Consider the following 17259-nt stretch of genomic DNA (forward strand, 5'->3'; position numbering starts at 1 on the left):
AGTTTTTCAGCATCACTCTGAGACAAGACCTTTCTGATTTTAGAGATATTGCGTAAATGCAAAAAAGCAGTCCTACATATTTGTTTAATATGCGCTTTGAATGACATATCCTGATCAAAAATGACTCCAAGATTTCTCACAGTATTACTAGAGGTCAGGGTAATGCCATCCAGAGTAAGGATCTGGTTAGACACCATGTTTCTAAGATTTGTGGGGCCAAGTACAATAACTTCAGTTTTATCTGAGTTTAAAAGCAGGAAATTAGAGGTCATCCATGTCTTTATGTCTGTAAGACAATCCTGCAGTTTAGCTAATTGGTGTGTGTCCTCTGGCTTCATGGATAGATAAAGCTGGGTATCATCTGCGTAACAATGAAAATTTAAGCAATGCCGTCTAATAATACTGCCTAAGGGAAGCATGTATAAAGTGAATAAAATTGGTCCTAGCACAGAACCTTGTGGAAATCCATAATTAACCTTAGTCTGTGAAGAAGATTCCCCATTTACATGAACAAATTGTAATCTATTAGATAAATATGATTCAAACCACCGCAGCGCAGTGCCTTTAATACCTATGGCATGCTCTAATCTCTGTAATAAAATTTTATGGTCAACAGTATCAAAAGCAGCACTGAGGTCTAACAGAACAAGCACAGAGATGAGTCCACTGTCTGAGGCCATAAGAAGATCATTTGTCACCTTCACTAATGCTGTTTCTGTACTATGATGAATTCTAAAACCTGACTGAAACTCTTCAAATAGACCATTCCTCTGCAGATGATCAGTTAGCTGTTTTACAACTACCCTTTCAAGAATTTTTGAGAGAAAAGGAAGGTTGGAGATTGGCCTATAATTAGCTAAGATAGCTGGGTCAAGTGATGGCTTTTTAAGTAATGGTTTAATTACTGCCACCTTAAAAGCCTGTGGTACATAGCCAACTAATAAAGATAGATTGATCATATTTAAGATTGAAGCATTAAATAATGGTAGGACTTCCTTGAGCAGCCTGGTAGGAATGGGGTCTAATAGACATGTTGATGGTTTGGATGAAGTAACTAATGAAAATAACTCAGACAGAACAATCTGAGAGAAAGAGTCTAACCAAATACCAGCATCACTGAAAGCAGCCAAAGATAACGATATGTCTTTGGGATGGTTATGAGTAATTTTTTCTCTAATAGTTAAAATTTTATTAGCAAAGAAAGTCATGAAGTCATTACTAGTTAAAGGAATACTCGGCTCAATAGAGCTCTGACTCTTTGTCAGCCTGGCTACAGTGCTGAAAAGAAACCTGGGGTTGTTCTTATTTTCTTCAATTAGTGATGAGTAGAAAGATGTCCTAGCTTTATGGAGGGCTTTTTTATAGAGCAACAGACTCTTTTTCCAGGCTAAGTGAAGATCTTCTAAATTAGTGAGACGCCATTTCCTCTCCAACTTACGGGTTATCTGCTTTAAGCTGCGAGTTTGTGAGTTATACCACAGAGTCAGGCACTTCTGATTTAAAGCTCTCTTTTTCAGAGGAGCTACAGCATCCAAAGTTGTCTTCAATGAGGATGTAAAGCTGCTGATGAGATAATCTATCTCACTCACAGAGTTTAGGTAGCTACTCTGCACTGTGTTGGTATATGGCATTAGAGAACATAAAGAAGGAATCATATCGTTAAACCTAGTTACAGCGCTTTCTGAAAGACTTCTAGTGTAATGAAACTTATTCCCCACTGCTGGGTAGTCCATCAGAGTAAATGTAAATGTTATTAAGAAATGATCAGACAAAAGGGAGTTTTCAGGGAATACTGTTAAGTCTTCAATTTCCATACCATAAGTCAGAACAAGATCTAAGATATGATTAAAGTGGTGGGTGGACTCATTCACATTTTGAGCAAAGCCAATTGAGTCTAATAATAGATTAAATGCAGTGTTGAGGCTGTCATTCTCAGCATCTGTGTGGATGTTAAAATCGCCCACTATAATTATCTTATCTGAGCTAAGCACTAAGTCAGACAAAAGGTCTGAAAATTCACAGAGAAACTCACAGTAACGACCAGGAGGACGATAGATAACAACAAATAAAACTGGTTTTTGGGACTTCCAATTTGGATGGACAAGACTAAGAGTCAAGCTTTCAAATGAATTAAAGCTCTGTCTGGGTTTTTGATTAATTAATAAGCTGGAATGGAAGATTGCTGCTAATCCTCCGCCTCGGCCCGTGCTACGAGCGTTCTGGCAGTTAGTGTGACTCGGGGGTGTTGACTCATTTAAACTAACATATTCATCCTGCTGTAACCAGGTTTCTGTAAGGCAGAATAAATCAATATGTTGATCAATTATTATATCATTTACTGACAGGGACTTAGAAGAGAGAGACCTAATGTTTAATAGACCACATTTAACTGTTTTAGTCTGTGGTGCAGTTGAAGGTGCTATATTATTTTTTCTTTTTGAATTTTTATGCTTAAATAGATTTTTGCTGGTTATTGGTGGTCTGGGAGCAGGCACCGTCTCTACGGAGATGGGGTAATGAGAGGATGGCAGGGGGAGAGAAGCTGCAGAGAGGTGTGTAAGACTACAACTCTGCTTCCTGGTCCCAACCCTGGATAGTCACGGTTTGGAGGGTTTAAGAAAATTGGCCAGATTTCTAGAAATGAGAGCTGCTCCATCCAAAGTGGGATGGATGCCGTCTCTCCTAACAAGACCAGGTTTTCCCCAGAAGCTTTGCCAATTATCTATGAAGCCCACCTCATTTTTTGGACACCACTCAGACAGCCAGCAATTCAAGTAGAACATGCGGCTAAACATGTCACTCCCGGTCCGATTGGGGAGGGGCCCAGAGAAAACTACAGAGTCCGACGCGAATTACAATCTTACCAAATTTACGCTTAGCCTTAGCCAGCAGTTTCAAATTTCCTTCAATGTCGCCTGCTCTGGCCCCGGAAGACAATTGACTATGGTTGCTGGTGTCACTAACTTCACATTTCTCAAAATAGAGTCGCCAATAACCAGAGTTTGATCCTCGGCGGGTGTGTCGCCGTGTGGGGAAAAATGGTTAGAAATGTGAACGGGTTGGCGGTGTACACGGGGCTTCTGTTTAGGGCTACGCTTCCTCCTCACAGTCACCCAGTCGGCCTGCTTTCCCGGCTGCTCGGGATCTGCCAGAGGGAAACTAACGGCGGCTAAGCTACCTTGGTCCGCACCGACTACAGGGGCCTGACTAGCTGTAGAATTTTCCACGGTGCAGAGCCGAGTCTCCAATTCGCCCAGCCTGGCCTTCAAAGCTACGAATAAGCTACACTTATTACAAGTACCATTACTGCTAAAGGAGGCAGAGGAATAACTAAACATTTCACACCCAGAGCAGAAAAGTGCGGGAGAGACAGGAGAAGCCGCCATGCTAAACCGGCTAAGAGCTAGTAGCTGCGCTAAGCTAGCGGATTCCTAAAAACACACAAAGTGAATAATGTGTAAATAATTTAGAGGTGATTCAGCAGAGGGAGTGCTTTAGTTAAGGCACGTGAAGATTATACTGTGAAGCAAATCGTTATCTAGGTAACTAGATCAATCTAACTGCGCAGATTAAACAGCTAACAGATACAGCAAAACACCGCTGTGCTCCGGAACAGGAAGTGATACAATACCGCAGTGAGAGCCAACCACCAGTAGAGGGTGGGGATATACTGGTTATCTGCCTGGGAGCCAAGGTGATTCTGTGATATTGTTCATTCGATGAAGCAGAACACCAGCTCATGCTCCCAGACTTGACATTACCGTTACAAGATGGGTTGCTTTGGGCCTTGGGAGAGCTACACACTCTAATGTGTACTCTTCCAGTTGCTGTTGTTTTCGAAAGTTACGCAGGTCACTATTGATAAAGCAGCTTCATGGATCAATAACTTGTTTTATTAATGTTTTATTACACTGTGCAATAAAAACAAACACAGAACAAAGGTTAAAAAATGGTGAGAAGTGAAAGCCATAAAACATCCCACATCATTTTCCCTTTCTGTGTGTGTGTGTGTGTGTGTGTGTGTGTGTGTGTGTGTGTGTGTGTGTGTGTGTGTGTGTGTGTGTGTGTGTGTGTGTGTGTGTGTGGTTGGGGCTCAGAGGTGCTACCATGGAGGTGAGGTGAAGAGCCGAGCTATGACACACCCCTGAGTGGAAAGACAGTCTGATTTATTGAAAACACACACCATTTGGGTTGCTAGGTTACAGTCCTAGGCTGGAACTGCAGTTTCGGGTGTTGAAGAAAAAAGACATAAAGACAGGAGCTGAGAATTCACAACTCGCATCTCTTTCTTTAGCTCCCCCTGACACTGTACTACTCCCTCTGTGTCCACACAGTCACACACAGATGATGACATCAAAACTTCTGCCATCCTCAGACTTCCCGTGTTTGAGATGCTACGCAGGACTGCAGCGTGTCATCCTTCCCAGCATGCCTTTGGGACTGTTCTGCCAATTACACCACTTGAGGCAGCAATATAATGCATTAGTCCAGACCCGACTGCAACCACATGCAGTACACACAAAGCACAGGCTGCAGATCAAATTAATCACAACAGATGGGAACGCAAAAGCAGTTGCTGAAAATATCAAATTTGCTTCAGGCAGCTATTGTCTTACTTTTTGTCCTTTCTGTTGCAAACTAGCGTTCCCTGCACATCAGTGGCATACGAATCACACGCATGCCTGCACACATACACAGTGTGACAGAGTGAAAGAGGTGGTCAGTGGCACTCGGAACATCACTTGGCACAGCGGCCCGAGGATGAATGAGTAATGCACAAATCTACCCAACTACAGATCCAAAATGCATACAGACAAATAAAAGAGCCCCATTCTCGTTTTAAGCCAGTGGCTCATCTCATCCTCAGCATCGCTCTGCTCACACACTTTAAAATAAAAAAATCTGTTGTTTTTATAGTAAAAACATGGCACCTGTATTTGCCATAATAATTCTATAAAAAGGACAGTAAAATACATAAATACCTCCATAGAACAACCTGTAAATGTTATGGTATAAAGCTGTTGTAATTTATTTAAAAAAAATGACATTTTAAACTAGTAAATCCAACAGCATTTTCTGATCAAATGCATTATTTCTGTAGGATTTAAATGCAGTTGTTACTTATTCTATATTGAATCCCATTTGTTCTGGACCACCACAGGGGGTCTGGCATTGGATCCACATGATCTGGTTTCTCTGACACAAATCCAGCTGGATAAGGTGAATAGGTCTTACACAGCCTTGAGCATGGGATTATTTTCATTTGGGAGATAAGCATTCTTGCTGTTTGTGCCACTGTGCTGTCACACAACAGGGACTACTCTGAAAATACAGTGCATCCGGAAAGTATTCACAACACTTCTCTTTGTCCATATTTTGTTACAGCCTTATTCCAAAATGGAATATCTTGTGCCATGCCATGTGCCTTTTACTAAGGAGTGGCTTCTGTCTGGCCACTCTACCATACAGGCCTGATTGGTCTATTTCTGTAGAGATGGTTGTCCTTCAGGAAGGTTCTCTTCTCTCCACAGAGGAATGCTGGAGCTCTGACAGTGTGACCATCGGGTTCTTAGTCGCGTCCCTGTCTAAGGCCCCGGTCACACGGCACACAACGATAGCTGAACGAAGGAAAAAGTCACAAATCGTTGAGAAAAAGTGGATGAATGAGCCGGCACTTCTCCCATCACCGAAAAGCCTGCGAGTCCAAAGCGCATAAAAGAAAGAAACAAAACCAAAACTAACAAAAGGAAAAGCGAAGTGAACGGTGACCTTGGTGCTTTAAACAAAATCAAAATGAAACATACATGATGACGTGACTTGACAGCGGGTACCAGACCGAGCACCAGCCTGTGGTCTGATGAACAGGGTGCTCCACTCCATTGCTGTCCACAGCACCTGCAGGTGCGAGATCTGATTGTCTTGACTCATAGCAACAACAGCTGGAACGTCATGGATGTTCCAGCCGTCTCTGGCTGGAATGTGCATGAATACAACGTAGTTAAAGTAGTTGATAAAACATTCTTGCCTCTATTGTTTCTGTATGACAATGTTGCTTTTCGTCCCACACATGGATGAGTCACGTCCAGCTCATCTGAGCTTTAGTTATTGATCCGTTCAGATATCGTCAATGTTTTAAAACATGCATGCATTTAAAACATGTGACTTGGGAGGTGGACGAAATTGGACGACAATCAAATGGAATGCTGACGGTATGGGAACTACACAAATGATGAGGAACCATCAAGACAGAAAGCAAAACAGAATACAGACGAATTGAGGTTGTCGTCAGAATTCGTTCACATTTTTCAACAGTTTGAAAATTCTGACGAAGCGCCAGCTGCAGGAATGAAGCTGGACGACGGTTAAATGATGTCTCTGAAAGTCAACATAAGTCCAAATTTCTTGTTTCGTTTTGTCTTCGGTGTCCTTCGTTAGTGCCGTGTGACCTGGGCTTAAGGCCCTTCCCCCCCGATCACTCAGTTTAGGCAACAGCCAGCTCTAGGAAGAGTCCTGGTGGATCCAAACTTCTTCCATTCAAAGATGATGGAGGCAACTGTGCTCATTGGGATCTTCAAGCAACAGAAATGTTTCTGTACCCTTCCTCATACGAGGTCTGTTAGAAAACTATCCAACCTTTATTTTTTTTTAAAAACTATATGGATTTGAATCATGTGTGATTGCATCAGCCAAGCTTGAACCTTCGTGCACATGCGTGAGTTTTTTCACGCCTGTCGGTTGCGTCGTTCGCCTGTGGGCAGGCTTTGAGTGAGCACTGGTCCAACCCCCTCGTCGGATTTTCATTGTTAGGGAAATGGCTAAGCGACTGCAGCAGCGCTGAATCAAATTTTTCCAGAAACTGTAAGAGACAGCCAGGTGGAAACCATTCGGAAGATTCAGACGGCTTTCGGTGAGGATACTCTGGGCGTCACACAGATTAAGGAGCATTACAACCGGATTTAAGACGGCCCACAGCGGTGGAGGGCGCGCCGCGCTCCGAGCAGCCATCGACAGGCTGAAACGACCAGATCATTTCCAAAGTGAAGGCTGTGTTGATCCGGGACATCGTCTGACTACCACAGAAATTGCAGAAGAGGTTGACATCAACACTTTGGTGGCACATTCCACTGTTACAGGAGATTTTGTAATGAAAGATGTGCGGAGGAATTCACGCTGATCTACCTGCCAAAAGAGCTAAACTAATTAGAATCAGATGATTTACTGTGTGAATGGGATAAATATGTGTTAAGACTTTTAAAATCTGAATTTTCTACCTCTGCTTTTTGACAACGCCAAGCCAGTAGGTACTTAGAGCCCCTCCAGGTCTTTGCCAACCTGCAGCGTTTAGACTGAAGTTAAATATTTTGGCAGTGGGATGACTGGGTCAGAGGCAACAAAGCTGCACAAATCGCCGGAGCCAACGCTGGGCAAGAGGCTGAAGTATGTGTTACTGTGTTTGAGTGTGTGTATATGTATGTGTTCAGTTCATTGAATGTTTTCAATGGAACAAAGAGCCTTACACAAAGCCGCCGAGCCACAAGACTTTGGCAGAGGCCAAGTCTCTGCTCTGTACAACAGCACAGACAGAACAGAGGCATTGTAGGCTCGGAGCTTCACCTGGAAACTCATACTGTGATGATGCCACACTGGCTTCCAGAGAGATCTCAAGACCACTGTGGCCAGGGTGGGCGATGGATTACCTCAGTCAACATTTCTTTGGTTGAAATCAATGCTGAAATAAGATAGACAAAAGACTCAACAAACTCAACCTCTTGACCCTTGACATGGACTGGGGCATGTGGCCTTCACCAATGTAAAGAAGCCTCATTTTTGTAAAACTGACATGAAGCCCAAGCTTTCTGGCCTCTTCTGAGAAAGCAATGAAGGAGCTGATGATGTGCTGGCCCTATGTGATAAACAAGGGTGTGTCATGTGTACTTGAGGTCAGACAGAAAGCAGTCACGGTGATCCCAGAAATCATAGAAGACACAGAGTTCATAAGGTGGCCTATGATGACACTGAATAATTCAGGAGCAGCGACACAGCCTTGGCAAATGTCAGGATTTGGGTTCTGTCTGCTTTTATTTCTTTGCTTTGATTCACTTGTTCAGTTACTTTCTGTTTTGTTTAGTCTCTTGCTGGGGTTTTTCCTGTTTTGGTCTGTCTGTCCCTTTCTCTCTTGTCTGTCTCTGCTGGCTCTTGGTGGTGGGTGTTTCCCTCTCTGACCACACCTCTTTCTGGAGCGTTCCACGCACACCTGCTTTCAATCTGCACCTCATCACCTGGGTGTATATAAACTCCTCCTTTTGCATTGCTCCTTCGCCAGATTGATGCACCTAGTGCCTTCTCTCCAGCTCTGTTTTTGTATTCTCGACCTGCTTGCCTCACGTGTTATGATTACCTGCCTGTATTCTCGACCACGCTTTTTGTCTGATGTTTTTGGTTTTGTTACTCTTGTTGGACTGCCTCATTGTGTACCTGACTCCGCTTACTGCTTCAGTAAACTGATTTTACTTACAGAGCTTGTTGTCAGAGTTCTGCATTTACATCCAGCGTAACCTGTCAACCAGACCTGATAGCAAACTCTGCTGTTGATGGAGAACAAGTCCAGATCTTGGTCGACAGTTAGCCACACACATCTCTCAGCATTGTCATTCAAGCCAGTGAAGAGATGTATGAGCTTTTGGAGGACACCAAAGGCTCGCAGTGCTTTCCAGAGACTTGGTCAGTCAATGTAGTAAAAGGCTGCCTTAAAATCTCAAAATAATTCTGTCCTTCTGGAACTCTCTATCCTTCTCAAACAGAAGAGAAGCATCAGTGATGTAGTCTATCATCAATCTGTTGGGCATGAATCCTGCTTGTTGGGGATGTTGTTGAGCTCTGAAAGTTGGGGCAGCTCGCTCTATCGGTACTCTCATGAAGAGTTTCCCAAGGATGAACACGAGGGCAATTCCTCTGTGGTTGCTGTGTTTTTAGCACCCACAATCAACAAAAGTATACAAAAGATCTTCAACATATTTTCATCACACATGGTTGTTTTATATGTAAATACCATTTTATGTGTTGAAAAGGCATAATGCACCTTTTTTGCATGCACACCTTTTATACATATGGCCCCAGCCATTAATGGCAGAAGGAAGGTACTGTGAATGAAAACTGCTACCAAGGACACCAGTGTTTAACATAATACCATACACCCAAGGCTCCAGTATATCTAAAGACTTATGGCAAAATGACTGAAGTTTACTTTCAGAAATTTGAATCATGACAAAATGATGAGATATATTAATTTCTTTACACAACAAAAAAAATTTATATCAAGAAAGAATTTTCTTCAGAGTCCTAAATGTGACCATTTTGATTTGTTTTATCACTGTTTGGCATGGCATAGACCCATTTAACCGCCAGTTTTGTTACTGCTATTTTAAAATGTAAGAACTAAAATGCAAGTTAGTAACAATGAATAATGACCAAAATGAACAAATACCATGACACAAAGAACATTCATAGGAATCCTTTGTTTAAAAGAAACAATCAAACAAACAATTTCAGGATTCATGATGATATGACCTTTTACATTGCAGATTTCCTGCAGAATTGCACTGTTACTGTGACACTGCAGTCAGTGTGTGGGAGGGACTTTACCAGGTGTGCATTATTAATAACCTGCACATACCACAATCAGAGAGTTGTGCGTCATTTACCGCAATGGCAGGTGTGTTTCTGCTTCAGGCTTTAATTGTTTTGTGTTTGTGGCTTAAAGTTTGCCATCAGTGAACATCATACACAGGTTTCTGTCACAAATGAGGATGAATGTACGTTATCCAAACCATGTAACTCAGCATGATTGTGGTTATATAATGTAGTTACATTGTAATAATGCTTTCTGCATTGTTATTGTGGATGTTGTTTTTAAATACAAAAGCTTACCAAACCAACATTAAGAACCAACTATTACATGTGCAACAGAGACTTCTAGCTCTTGTTCAGGTCAGGAAACGTAGACTAATTAAGATATATAACTATATGTAATCTTAAAAAAAATATATAACACTCAGAGGGTTTATTGCTAAAGGTGCCTTGACACTTGCATGAATCTGATTCCTGCAGTGGCACACAATCTGAAGTGCCAGTGAGCAAACTCATTGTAAACTGTATGTGAGCTGTGCACGACTGCGTGCCGGTACGCAAAGAAAATTTTGAAATGTTTAAAACTTCTGATACGCATTAATTTTGGGAACTAGACATAAACATTGTGCAACGCATTAGAAAACACTGTGTGTCACTGCGAGTCAATGCGTCTCATTGCTGCAGCACATCTAAAAAGATGTTACATCTATAATAAACATAATTTTACAGATACATTATCTAACATATAAGAAGGAATGACAATGCAACTGTTTTACCAGTCCATTACAATATAAATATTATAAATAATGACCTTTGAAATGATTCCAAATGCATTCTCCATCGTATGATGCACACGAGAGAAGCTGCAGTTGCAGATAATTTCTCTGTGATTCTGGGAGCAATGAGAGATGGTTTCATCAGCCAAGTTCTGACAGCAAATGCATCATCGGCTATGAAATGATTATTTTATATAATGTGGCATCAAACGGGACAAAGTGCGGTGTCCAGCGGGACAAAGGGGGTTGCAATGGCACGACAAATTGCTCAGCAGTGCAAGGAACAAATTCGTGCAAGTGTCAAGGTGGTTTAACTACCGTGTTGCCCGTGGGGATCCATGGGGTCTAGATTGGGTAGTATTTATAATATAGGTAGCTGACATTTTTCAAGGGTGGTAATAAATTATGCAAAGTTTCTATAATGAGTTGGAATGGTGTGCGAGTCCAGAATGTTTTTAGAATCTTAGACCTCAACAGTTTTTAGAGGAAAAAAATCAACCTTTTTTTCCCTGCTAATTACATCATTTTTTTATGTTAATTTACTGTCTTAATGACAGTAAATTAACATAAAAAATTTCCCCCAAGGCAAGCACACAGGTGACAGTGATAAGGAAAAACTCCTTCTGATGACTGGAGGAAGAAACTTCAAGCAGACCAGACTCAAGTGGGTGACTCTCTGCTTGGGCCATGCTACCGACACAATTGACAAAACAATTTACAAAATGAATATACAGGAAATTTTATGGTGCACAGGACGGGAGGGTTACAGAAGTAGACGCCACCAACAAAATCAGCCATCAGAAAGACAACAAATACAGTATTATTTGTCAGCATTAAGCAACAAGGTAAACAGAAGAAACACTAACGTGATGTAGCCCTAAGCTTAAAAAAAAAGACCCAGACTTTAGATAAAGTTGAGGCCGCGGCACGCTCTGTTTGCTAATAAAATTGATTTAAAAGGGTAAAAAGCATAGTAACATACTATGCCAGTATGCTAGCCATATGAAAGGGAAAATAAGTGGTGTCTTAAGTCTGGACTTGAAAGTCTCTACAGAACCTGACTGTTTTACTGATGCAGGGAGATCATTCCACAGAACAGGGGCACGATAAGAGAAAGCTCTGTGACCCGCAGACTTCTTATTCACCCTAGGGACACAAAGTTGTCCTGCACCCTGAGAACGCACAGCCCGGGCTGGTACATAGGGTTTAATTAGTTAATTCAACTAATTCAACTAAGTAGGGAGGTGCAAGTCTATGAACAATTTTCTAGGTTAGTAGCAGAACCTTGAAATCTGATCTCACAGGGACAGGAAGCCAGTTAAGAGATGCCAAAATGGGTGTAATGTGGTCAAACTTTCTGCTTCGTGTCAAACGTCTGGCAGCAGCATTTTGAACCAATTGCAGACCCCTAATGCTGGACTGCGGTAAACCAGAAAACAGAACATTGCAGTAGTCCAATCTAGAAAAGACAAACACATGAATCAGGGTCTCAGCATAAGCCACAGACATAGATTCATTCAGAGTCATTTGATTTTTAAATGGACCGCAATGGAAATACGTGTTTTCACTTTCTTGTGTCATCCATGTATTTTTAACGTATTTACAATTACATTATGTACTTACACTGAACTTACCAAATAGAATCACGTACGCTTTTACTATATTTACCACCCGCTGCTGGAATGGCGTACAAGTCCAGAATGTAATTATCAACATCCATTGCTCAGTGTTGTTAGCTAATATCCAGTTTCTCCAAAAATATCCATCTTATCAATGTTCATCCTTTACTCAGAATACATAATCATATCAAATGCTAAACATCAGCTCTCGCAGTTTGTCCATAAACAAAGTTATAAGCACACCTGCCTGCATTCTGCCACAAGCAGGCACTTTTATTTTTATATACTCACAAAGAGAGGTGGAAGAAGTACACTTTTCGCTCATGGTAATGGCAACATGACACTTAATTCACTCATGGTAACGGCAACATGACACTTATCTAACCTGACTAAACCAACTGAACTACAAAAAAACACAATAAATGAATAACACTGTTAAACTAACATAAACCACCATCACAACATTTGAAATCCCAAAACCCCACACTCCCATGGAGCATTGCAGGACAACATCCATTATTCACTGTTGTTAGTTAACATAACTAATTTCTCCAAAAATATTAGTCCTATCAACTTTCCATTTTTGCAGCATTCATCCTTGACACAAAATACATAAGTATACCAAACAGCAAATGTCACTTCTCCCCAGTTTCTCCATGATGGAAGCCATACAGACGCATGCACACAAAGGCCACTTGGCTATTATAATGTAGATGTTTTAATATGACTAGGAATGTCTTTTTCAATGAACTTCTCTTTTATGGGATAGGGTAGGATTGGAGTTGTCCTGGTTCTATTCACAGCTGATACTGCCTCACCAGCAGTTCTGTCAGTCAATGCCACATATAATACGGTCAGGCCAGCTATCCAAGGAAGCGTTGGTGCATCATGTTGGTGCATTCACACCACTTACAGATCTGTCCTGAGTCTAATGCAACCCAATCTCCTGAAAATAATGATCTATCTGCAGCAAGCAGTTGACAGGTTTACTGTCTTGTCCAGTTGCTGGGGTCTTTAATACATGAGATCTTATAATACCTTAGAACCTGAGAGCTTGGTCATGCCCAAAGAAATACCACCAAAAGTGGGGAGTTAACAGAGCAAACTTCCCTTTCCACCACAATGACAAGAACAGGATGAGATTGTGGCTCAAGGCAATTCCCATTGTAAATAACGGAGAAACAACTTGAGATTCTTGCGTGTTTACCTGATACAAACACAATAACATCATCTAAAAACCTAGATAATATATTCATGAGAATTTTAGGCACAATATACAAAGAGTTTTACTTTGCAATGTTGATGCCATTGTCAGTGTGCAGCGGTTAAACTGAAGCATTATCAGAGCGTCCTGTAGTAGTTCACCATGTTGTTGACATCTTGCAGTGCAGCCACCTCTCCGAGATTTTGCAAGACTTGCGTGAGAATTGAAGCCTCAAAATAGCGAATGGAGTCATCCATTGCACAGTGGCGCCCAGGTACAAACCTAAGATAACTCATGCATATGGGCACCTGGAACATCCTTTCTCTCAGCAAGAAGAACCAGTTTCACTGCTGTCAAGGGAGCTATGAAAACTTGGTATTGTAGTGACTGTGCTTTCTTAGGTCTGCAAACGCAGAAGAGGCCAGAAGTTGTTGGTGGATATGTCTGTTTTTGCTCTCCTTGATTGCTCTAATGGTCAGTGTACCAAAGGAGTGGCAATTGGTGTGGTGGAGTGGCTTCTTACGATGGTGTCAGATATGTAACATACAATACTGAAACAACAACCCTTATGTAGTACAGCTCTGACCTGTGTTGACCCATGACACATGCACAAGCAAGAGGGATGGAAGTACAGAAAATATGTGATACACTTTATTTGGCTGTTCCCATTCTCTCGAGATGACCACAGCAAATCTGATGTGAATCTGCATCTTGATTTGGAATTGGGACCATTTCTAATCCTTTCTGATGCAACACCAGATGTATAAGGTGAATGGGCACAGGTGGGCTTGAACCCAGGACCTTCTGTCCATCAGATAAGAGTGCAAATCACCCAACAACATATTAATTAATATTAATATATTAGTTACAGTTACATATTAAAATAAGTAACTGTAACTAATATATTTAAACAGCCTTGATGTCCACCAGATCTACTATAGGCTTTGACAATGAAAGAAACTGACAAAGAAGCCCATTTCAAATGACAACTTTAAAACCACACATATGTGAAGAAAGAAAGAGAAAAGGAAGTGTGCTTTTGACAATGTTGATTGAGTTTTACAAAGTAACTAAACCAGAAATTAAATTATTTCTCTGCTTTTCTTGACAGAAACACTCTCTCTTACAAACCCCATTCACTGTGTACTTTTTTCTTTTGCAGCTAAATTCATATAATGTGGACATGTGACCAAGTTATTTGGGTTTTAGAATATAACCACACTCTAAAAAATGAACTGCTGTCTCAATGAGAAAAAGTGATGTAACAATCTGCATAGTTTTTTTTAAGTTAACTAGAGACATCTTGTGACATTAATTCAGTTCAAAGTTGAAATAACTGTAAAAAAAAAAAATCTATGCAAATTGTTACATCAATTTTTCTTGTTGAGACAGCAGTTCCTTTTTTAGAGTGCACTGTGCAAGCAGGCTTGCCTTCCGATAAGAAGGTTACAAATTCAAGGCCAACAATGCACATTTCTCCTTGTTCATCTGCAGATATATCAGGAAGGACATCTGGCATAAAACGTGTGTTAAATCGACATGCTCTTCTACACTGGATCTGCTGTGGTGACATCAAGAAGGAACAGGAAAAGGTCTGTCTCACTGACAACTGCACCTGCTCCTAATCCATCATCAATCCCTCAGTTCCTAACTACTCCCATTTATGGATTATTAAAAAAACAAAAATAGTAAAATAAAGTTGTTTTTGAAAGACTCTGTCCTCATTATGTGTGCTCTTAATCTGATAATTTACAAGATGACAGCATTGTTTTGGAGTTATGTGTTCACACACCTGATGGGATAAACTTATTTATATATCTAGCGTATGTAACTATGCAAATGTAAAGCTTTCTTGTTTGTAATATTTTGATGTTTTTATTTTTAAACCTGTCCTGGACCTGCTGCAGAGAAACAGCCCACAGACACCTTGTTGGGAAACAGACGGTGGATCAGTCTGTTTGGCTCGGATTCCTTTACCTTCCAGGCCTTTCACGTTTTTTCCGCTCAGTTCTTCTCCCCGTGTTTTCCTGACTCAAGTATCCGGGGGGAGGAGAGAGAGACGAGGGAAAGAAAAGTTTCAATAACCTGGCGGACTTCGGAAAAAGTAGAAGAATTTCAAAAAATAAACAAACTCTCAGACAGTCATAACAGCGGCTTTACGTAGTTTATGACGTCCGAACCAGGATGCCTCTTCTTTAATACCGTCACTTTAACTTCTCGAACACCGCAAAACTCGCCATTCTCGCCGTTTTTACCGGTTTAAATGTATAACTCTGATATTATTGCTTCGGTTCACGGTGACATTCTTGATGGGACAGTTTGATCAAAGCCCCACAGTCATTTAACCGGCTCCACAAACAAATAAATGAATAATCAATGCGAGCGGCGGTGAAGTCAGGTGATCGGACACGCTTGTTGTGTGGTTGTTTTGTTGAAAGCCTGATCACACGCACAAACACAATCGCGGCACGACTGACCTGCTCGCGTTTTCTGTTGCGGGACTATTGTTCCACTTCCCACCGGGACGGATCCACTGCGACAAGTTCTTCAACTCCTTGGCCTTAAAATCCGCAGATCACACTTCTGTCGGGGTCCCACGGCGCGTGCGCGGCGTCCTGCAGGCTGACTACAGGCATCGGTGGCGCTTTGTTCGTTCTACATATAGAAACAGCATCGTCCCGTCCGGTGATGATCATCCATGTCGCTGCCGCCGTGTGTGTGTGTGTGTGTGTGTGTGTGTGTATCTCAAGTAGAAGCAGTGTGGCGTGATCCCGGAAAATATCGCAAGGGGTGTGTGTGTGCGCGCGTGTGTGTGTGCGCAGAGCCGCATCAATGCTTGACAGGGGCCCCGGCTGCACCCGCACAAACACATCTCACTCAGCACAATTTATTATTGGTCTATTTTAACCAGATGAGCACTCTGTGCGCATGCCTCCGCCAGCACACAGCCAAGAAATGCATCCCTGTTAAATAAAGGGGTTGATTAAAGGGGTCATATTGTGTAAAATGCATCTTTATTTTTTAAAGCTGAATATGGTTGCCATTTCTTGTTATTTTCTGAGTCTCATAATTCGCTGCGCTGGTAATACTGTCGGACTTGGTTGGCACAAATGTAGATATAGCTTATTCGTAGCTTTGGAGGCCAGGCTGGGCGAATTGGAGACTCGGCTCTGCACCTTGGAAAATCCTACAGCTAGCCAGGCCCCTGTAGTCGGTGCGGACCAAGGTAGCTTAGCCACCATTAGTTCCCCCCCGGCAGATCCCGAGCAGCCGGGAAAGCAGGCCGACTGGGTGACTGTGAGGAGGAAGCGTAGTCCTAAACAGAAGCCCCCTGTACACCGCCAACCCGTTCACAACTCTAACCATTTTTCCCCACTCAGCGACACACCCGCCGAGGATCAAACTCTGGTTATTGGCGACTCTGTTTTGAGAAATGTGAAGTTAGCGACACCAGCAACCATAGTCAATTGTCTTCCGGGGGCCAGAGCAGGCGACATCGAAGGAAATTTGAAACTGCTGGCTAAGGCGAAGCGTAAATTTGGTAAGATTGTAATTCACGTCGGCAGTAATGACACCCGGTTACGCCAATCGGAGGTCGCTAAAATTAACATTGAATCGGTGTGTAACTTTGCAAAAACAATGTCGGACTCTGTAGTTTTCTCTGGGCCCCTCCCCAATCGGACCAGGAGTGACATGTTTAGCCGCATGTTCTCCTTGAATTGCTGGCTGTCTGAGTGGTGTCCAAAAAATGAGGTGGGCTTCATAGGTAATTGGCAAAGCTTCTGGGGAAAACCTGGTCTTGTTAGGAGAGACGGCATCCATCCCACTTTGGATGGAGCAGCTCTCATTTCTAGAAATCTGGCCAATATTCTTAAATCCTCCAAACCGTGACTATCCAGGGTTGGGACCAGGAAGCAGAGTTGTAGTCTTACACACCTCTCTGCAGCTTCTCTCCCCCTGCCATCCCCTCATTACCCCATCCCCATAGAGACGGTGCCTGCTCCCAGACCACCAATAACCAGCAAAAATCTAT

General features: G+C 42.1%; 1 protein-coding gene across 1 annotated transcript in view; it reads right to left on the reverse strand.

The window, feature by feature from the left end:
* LOC117511477 (cyclin-dependent kinase 17-like) overlaps window positions 1-16025 on the reverse strand; it is a 135849-nt gene extending 119824 nt beyond the window's left edge. Inside the window, exon 1 of the mRNA XM_034171498.1 lies at window positions 15704-16025. The gene's annotated coding sequence lies outside the window, so the exon portion shown is untranslated. The remainder of the gene's footprint in view (window positions 1-15703) is intronic.
* Window positions 16026-17259: the final 1234 nt, after the last annotated feature.

Source organism: Thalassophryne amazonica, chromosome 6 (genome assembly GCF_902500255.1).
Source record: "Thalassophryne amazonica chromosome 6, fThaAma1.1, whole genome shotgun sequence".
NCBI lineage: Eukaryota > Metazoa > Chordata > Actinopteri > Batrachoidiformes > Batrachoididae > Thalassophryne > Thalassophryne amazonica.